Raw genomic sequence first — 7,474 nt, 5'->3', positions numbered from 1 at the left:
TCGTTGTTTTGACTCGCTGTAAAGATTACTAAGCATGAAATGGGTTACCGAGGAAATTGTAAAATTTAACGGTAAAATGCTCCTGGTAATAAATAATATTGTACGTATTAAAGATGAAAATCGAGTTTTTCCGCTACGCTATGAACCAGCAAGTAGTTACAGTAAGACGACAAAATATTGCTTAAAGTCTTCTCAGATAGTATATCTATAGTTATATTTATAGTTTGGGCCTTAAATTTTATTGCCGCACCAACACGCTCCTTTTTACACGCTTTATATTAGCTTCATCTGTATGTATGTATGTAACCGACCCCTTTGAGCTCGATTTGTCCTACTTTTTTTATTAACGATAGGTTATTGCTTGACGGCGGTCTGCTAGAAAGTATTGATGAGGTCAAGGTTCGAGTAGGCTTGCCTAGAAAATGCCTATTCACTGCTTAGGAATTACTTTTACATTCTTTTAGCCATAAGACAGTCAATGCACACCGAAACTTTTATGTTTCACTATTGTTTCTTTTATCATTTTGTTTTTGTGTGTGCAATAAAGAATTCAAACAAACAAGTTGTTTGAACCGCGAATAACGTAATAACGTTAAAAATGCTTTAAAAAAATTAAATTAATTTTATAAAGAACCTATACTTAAATAGTATCTGATTATGCCACGATCTGCTTTTATATTATTTGAATAATTGTTTCAATAAATATGTTTTGAAAACTGTGCGTTTTTCGTGATTTCAAGGTAAGGGCATTTTAATAAATTGTTAATACATAACAGCTATTGCGAAACCTTATAACAATGTATTTTCATGCATGCACTAAACAAAATTTTGTTCCAAACTCGTTTTTACGATAACAGTCTCATGAACTGATAATAAAGTGTACGATTTATTTTAAGGGTTGGCAGAAGTTGATGGGTACCAACTGATTCTCTTTGTGATAAAGAAAAATGAAAATTGAACTTATAATACTATGTCGCTTTGTTCTCAAAGGAGTACGCTCGTTTATGCAAATAGCTTGTGCTGATAAAAACGACTACTTATTTCTATTTTGAAGCAACATAAAGGGAATATTATTGTTGCATTACCAGAAATTTTGAACGGCTGCATCATGAGTTAGAGAAAAAAAAAAATTATGAACTATCCTTTTTTTCAACGTTTTCCTTGTTTTACAATTATTAAAACAGTTTAAATAATTATAATGCTTTAAGGTGCATTAAGTTTAATTTCTAGGATAAGACCGCCAACTCACCAAAGTATCCGTCCAGTTTGGCGAGAAATTTAATACAAGGACATATGTGCTTCTAAATGTATCAATAAATTTAAAAAAAAATTTAAAGAAGAACACTTTTTAAGAAGAAAGCGTTCCTGTGTTTCTTGGAACTTTAGAACACCGTGTGGTTTAATTCCGTAGGATTGCAACATAACCCGTGGAGCGGTGGCGTTAAAACGAATGCTAGTTCTGATTAGTTAGTTAAACTGAAGTGGCATTTGTAGTTAAATAGTTAAACAATGAAATCAATACCAATAGGCACTCTGCCAGTGAAAACAGTGGGATCGATTACGGGTCTTTGCACTCTACAAATCGCTTCCATGTTGTTAAATCGAAGGAAGTCTGTGTATCGCGTTACAGACTTTAATGGCCAGGGTAAATTTTTATGTTGTAACGGACTTTAGTACGAAATGAAGTACCTAATTAGGTTATTTTATATATAGATAGATATCTACGTTAGTAAATATGATATTGACTCGGAATTAGCAATAGTTATGAATAATTGGTATGTAAAGGGGATTAAACCTATCTGGCATTAAGGATTTAAAAAAATCAAAATGGCATTTTGATGCACACACCGCCATCTAGCCCCAAAGTAAGCGTAGCTTGTGTTATAGTTACTAAGCTGACTGATGAATATTTTTAGGAATAATATACATAAATACTTATACTAATTTTATAAATTTAAAATGCATATAAAAATTTTCGGAACCGACAGGATTTGAACCTGCAACTCTCTGGCAATCGCGGCCTGAGTGCTTTTTCCAATTAAGCTACGGCTCTCCTACCGTCGATGCCGAAATTAAATACTTAAAGGTACTATATAGATAAACACCCAGACTAAAATTATTCATTTATATCTTACAAACATTTTCCAGTTGTGGCAATCTCGGTAAAATATGTTCAGTAACAAAGTACCCCAACACTTTACCAATCCCGCACTTTAGGGTACTAAGTTACTGAACATATTTTGTTCGTCTATGTGCCCTCGAACCAAATATTCTACTTTCATCGTGCGCAGTAATTTGGAAAAAAATAAAATGGTGGCGGGTCGCTATGCCAGCTTCCATAAAAAAATTCAAACCCTTTTATAACAAACTAGAGAACGAGATAGTCTGCGTTTATTTTAAGTTTTAGGAACCCTATATTTTCCTGGGTTTATATTTATCCTATTGCTGTCTCCAGGGTGCTAATTACTTATGCAAACGAATGAATTACCTTCCAAGCAGTCAAGCCTATGCAAAGCTGAGATATGCATTTTTCTTAATAACCTTTAAGGTAACCTTTTCAGTAGCTTTGCGAGAAAGATGTCATACATCTCCAGGATGCAAGCTGTATGTGTACCAAATTCTATCAAGAAGTCGAGCGAGGTAACAAACAAACAAAAGACGCACTTTCATAATGGACGCAGTGGGCAGCGACCCTGCTTTCTAAGTCTAAGGCCGTGGGTTCGATTCCCACAACTGGAATATGTTTGTGTGATGAACATAAGTGTTTTTCAGTGCCTGGGTGTTTATCTGTATATTATAAGTATTTATGTGTATTATTCATAAAAATATTCAGCAGTCATCTTAGTACCCATAACACAAGCTGGGCCTACTTTGGGGCTAGATGGCTATGTGTGTATTGCCGTAGTATATTTATTATAATTATAATATTAGAAGAAGAAACACTTTATTGCACTTATAAAATATGTGAAAAAACATTAAGGAGTAGACAGTAAACAATGTAGACATGAAAAGGCGACCTTGTTGCAAGAAATCTCCTACAGGCAACCTTTGTTTTTGGTACAGATGAAAAACATTATATTTTCATGGTTCACGTATTCTGAAATATATTTATTTAACCTTTCCGTTCATTTCTACTTAAGTATATCTAAAAATAATCATTTTAACCATCAAATCACCACAGACCCACCAAAGGGCAAGGGTCTCCTCCCACAATGAGAAGGGGTTAAGTTTAAGAAGGGGATTGGTGGACTTCCACACACACACTTTGAGAACATTATAGTGAACCCTCAGATATGCAGGTTTCCTCACGATATTTTCCTTCACCGTTAAAGCATGTGATGTTTTAATTGATTAAAACGCATATAACTAAGAAATGTTAGAGGTGCGTACCGGGATTTAAACTCGCTTCCCCGAAAGTGAAGTCGAAGTCATACCCAATGGGTTATCAACGCTTCAAGAAAATAAAAAGAAAGATTTCATCATCAAATTTAAAAATAGAAACCACAATAAAAAACATAGTAGCAATAAAAAAAACTGTGAAATATTTTATCGATCATTTGTTTCTCTTACAACAAACTCCATTTTATAAGAAACCTCGTGTTGCGGAATGCAGTAATAAGGCAATTTAGCGTTTTCAAGAAATCAATTGGCACCCAGTGCAATGAAAAATGTAGTTGTAAGGAATCGTGGTTAATTGGTAGAACGAGATAGGAATCGAGTGGTTCTAACTTTTCATTTGAAAATGTTCCTTGCGCTTTATCTCTGTGTGGTGAGTAGCGTGGTTTTTATTGGAAATACACTATTTTATTTATGTTACCACTTGCACGTAATGTTTATTTTTTTGCTGAAACATGTAGGTCTTTTGGATAAAGGGGTCAAACACTGAACGGTTCTTGTTGAATTTTGGTACAATTTGCTGCAATTTTTTTGTTAACGTTTGTTACACGACTGACCAAACATTGGAATGTACCTAATGATTTCAGAGTGCATATAATTGTGTATGTAAGGATGTATGGGAAACCTTACGTCATCCGAAGTGAAATTGTCTAAATTAAAAAAAAAACAATATGGCTGCAATATGTTGCAGTAATGTTTTCTTGTCTCTTTTTTTTAACAACGTGCTTCTTATAATTGGAAGTACCTGAATAAGTTTTAGGTGGTAGTATTCAAAAGCAGCAGTAAAAGAAAACCGTTTATGACATAAATATATAAAACGTTTGAAGTTAAGAAAACTTGTAAAATCCCACAAACTGACATGGCTAATAGACATAACCACTATGATGATAATTCTCTTATCTTCTAATCTTCTTTCTTATAATGTATCTTATAATTCTAAATACCTAAAAATACACACATTTTGTACACATACATGCGAAAGTGTGTCTATTTGTTCATGTGTTTCTTTGTGCCGTAAGTTCGGTTCAACCACTTCACTATTATTGAAGCAATTTGTCAAAAAAGCAGCTTGCATTTTTTAGGACTAGATAATTTTTATCCCGGAAAAGCAACCGAGGACCACTCCAGCAGGATTAATAAAATATACTATAGCAAAACTTTATTTCTAATTACTATACTTATTTATAGATTTTTATGATATTGCAATCTACGCTGTCATCTTCTAGTTCAAATGGAGATCTATCAATTTCTAAAGGTAAATTTATGAACGATTGTATAGGTTTTTTAATTGTAACTTATTACAAATTCTTGCACATGATTTGATGATGTTTTAAGCTTACTAACATGATTTCCACATTGTTCCCCTTCTTACTATAATCTTTATTTCAGGGACGTCAAGGAAGGTCGTAAAAACTATCAATCAAAATAATATAACTTTAAGCGATGGTAATAAATACGACCTACCTTGACGTCCATAAAACAAGGATATAGTAAGGTATATTACACAGAAATGAGAGCGTCCACAATGTTAATAAGTACTGCAGCAGCGGTCGTAGTAAGCCCACAAGTCAAGTCTATTAAAAAATAAATACTCCACGAAATAATCGTACGGTCAACAAAAGCAATACTTTAATAAAGCCTTTTTATGTATTTAAGTGTGTTTATCATTATGAAGGTAGGCTTATTTTTGCCTCGAAGAACACATTAAGTTATCGGATGTAGTTGTTTTCCCTAACATGTGGTAATAAATATTCGTCTAAGCACACCAACAGACAGAGATGCGTGGTGGGACTATGCTATAAAACTCTCTCTTCTATGAGAGAGAAGGGTTTTCCTAGCGGAGAGACATCGATAGGCTGATTAATTAATAATAAATCGCTTGAACTAAAGTCACTGAATTTAGCCGAATTGTTAACGCTAATTTTTATTCTTAGTTTTATGCCGAATCTGTTCTTCGTTTACTCAAGTGTAAATTTACCTAACATTCCAGTAAAGTTACTTTTCATCCCTTACTTAATTCAATTTTGTGTATCTTTTACTATATTTTTATCTGCTGAATAAGAATTTTCTGCTCTTGAGAGAACTCCAAAAGTTTTAAGTGAAAGTAGATTTAGCTCAATCTTTTTTAGATTTTGAATTGGATGACTTAATCAAACTGCCCATGACTGATACTTCTGATTCAATGGAGTCGAAAAAAAGTAAGTTGGTTCACACAACGTAAAGCATATAGCAATATCATAATGATTCTATTTAATAGGCCACCTGCTAGACAACTTAGAAGAAAACAGACTAAGATTATGTGGTAAAAAAGTGTCTATTATATAAAAAAAATCTGTTGGCAAAAGGATATAGGGAGGGATAGGCCACCAGCCATATCGATAAAGACCGTTCAAAAACCTGAGAGATTTTTTTTCTGGATTAAAAATTTTCCTGGAATAAAAAGAACCTTTGTTACTTTCCACCCTTTCAGCCTCTATCAAAAATCAGGTTGATTGTTTGCTTAGTTAGGGATAAAAAGGAAGGATAAACAAACGAATAAACTTTCGCATTTATAATATAATAAAAAAAGGGTTACAAAAGCTTTCGGGAATATAGGATCAAGGATTTAAGTTATTTTTGTGCCAAATTGTATCAAGATCATTGCAAAGAGATACGAGTAGCTTGCTCAGCATATAAGATACTTTTAATCTCGGAGAAGAATACTTGAACATCCCCGTTTCATATAGAGAATTTAAACCGAGATTAAAGTATCTCAAATAAAACAAACGAAGTCGATTCGAGTTGATTTAACATATTTTTGGTCGTGTCCTTTAAGAAGACTTATTTAACAATTGTTTCAGGTCTAAAAGAGTATTATAGGTGGTTAGGTAAGAATAAATTAGTACTTTGTGGATAGCACGTACTTATCGACCCATTATGGTAAGTTTTAACTAATTTTTAATATATATTTTTTTATATTTTAGCAAAAAAGGAAAAAAACTTTTATGTTGATAATTATCGTAAGTTATTTCACATAGAAACAAATTTATGTATTTTTCATTTAATGAAGGAAATAATAATTATACTTTATTGTACACAGCAAAAAGTACATAGAACAGAAAAGGTTACAACCTAGCGTATATAATTTAGCGGCCATATCGCTACATAGCTATCTCTTCCAGACAAATAGAGTAAAAAATATAACTATAGAAACTAGGTGGGTGATGCAAATATACTAATACCAGTATATATATATATTTCATAATATTATATAACATATGCAACCTCATAATCCATATTGATATACAAATACACATAAATAAATACGTAACATATGTAACTATATAAAATAATATTTTGTTATATTACCTATACAGGGAAGGAAATAAGTCAAGAAGGTATGGAAAAAATATATTTACTTCTAAAAAACGATTAGTAACTAAGTAATACTCGCGGTTTCGTCTGCGATTCTTCTCTTTCCGATCTTCTAGTTGGCATTTGCCAAGAAGGTACTCTTGTTTTGTAATAAAACGGAAGCCGGATGGACATCCTTGTGTTTGCGTACATATTAGAATCGCTGTATATCTCTGTAAAAAGAAGTTTATCAATCGTTTGCTTTGAAGCTGCATAAAACAAGAAGAAACCAACAATAAAAATATCATTTTGTTTGGTTATGTAAAATTCGTATGGATCATCTCAAGTGTTTGAGATAGGCCTATTTGAATAAAGAAAGTTTTGACTTAGATTTTGTGTTTGTGTTTGAAAATGCAAATCGCTGTTTAAAAGTTATAAGCTTTTTTACTTCCAGAGAAAAGTCAAGTTAAATTCTACGAAAATTTACTTCAAAATATCAAGGATTTAAGCAGTAAGTTATTCGACTTGTAGCCGTACTTACTTTTATCTGTATCTACTTCTATACTAATGTTATAAAGAGGGAAGATTTTTTGATTGTTTGTACCGAATAGGCCCCGAAAGCACTGACCGATTATAACAATTTTATCACCAAAAGAAAGCTTAAAAATCACGAAGTAACATAGGTTTCTACTTTTATATTTGTTTTATATTGGAAATCGTTAAGAAAATTGCAATAACGTAACTT

At 32.4% G+C, this 7,474-nt stretch overlaps 1 long non-coding RNA gene across 1 annotated transcript; it reads left to right on the top strand.

Annotated features, from left to right (window-relative positions):
- The first annotated feature begins 3,593 nt into the window (after positions 1–3,593).
- LOC120637440 lies at positions 3,594–6,263 on the top strand. Its single transcript, XR_005659431.1, has 4 exons — positions 3,594–3,769; positions 4,585–4,651; positions 5,526–5,594; positions 6,237–6,263. It is a non-coding gene; the product is annotated as an uncharacterized LOC120637440 (long non-coding RNA).
- The last annotated feature ends 1,211 nt before the right edge of the window (positions 6,264–7,474 follow it).

This window comes from Pararge aegeria, chromosome 3, assembly GCF_905163445.1.
Source record: "Pararge aegeria chromosome 3, ilParAegt1.1, whole genome shotgun sequence".
Lineage (NCBI taxonomy): Eukaryota > Metazoa > Arthropoda > Insecta > Lepidoptera > Nymphalidae > Pararge > Pararge aegeria.
This window is presented reverse-complemented; position numbering and strand designations above follow the sequence as displayed.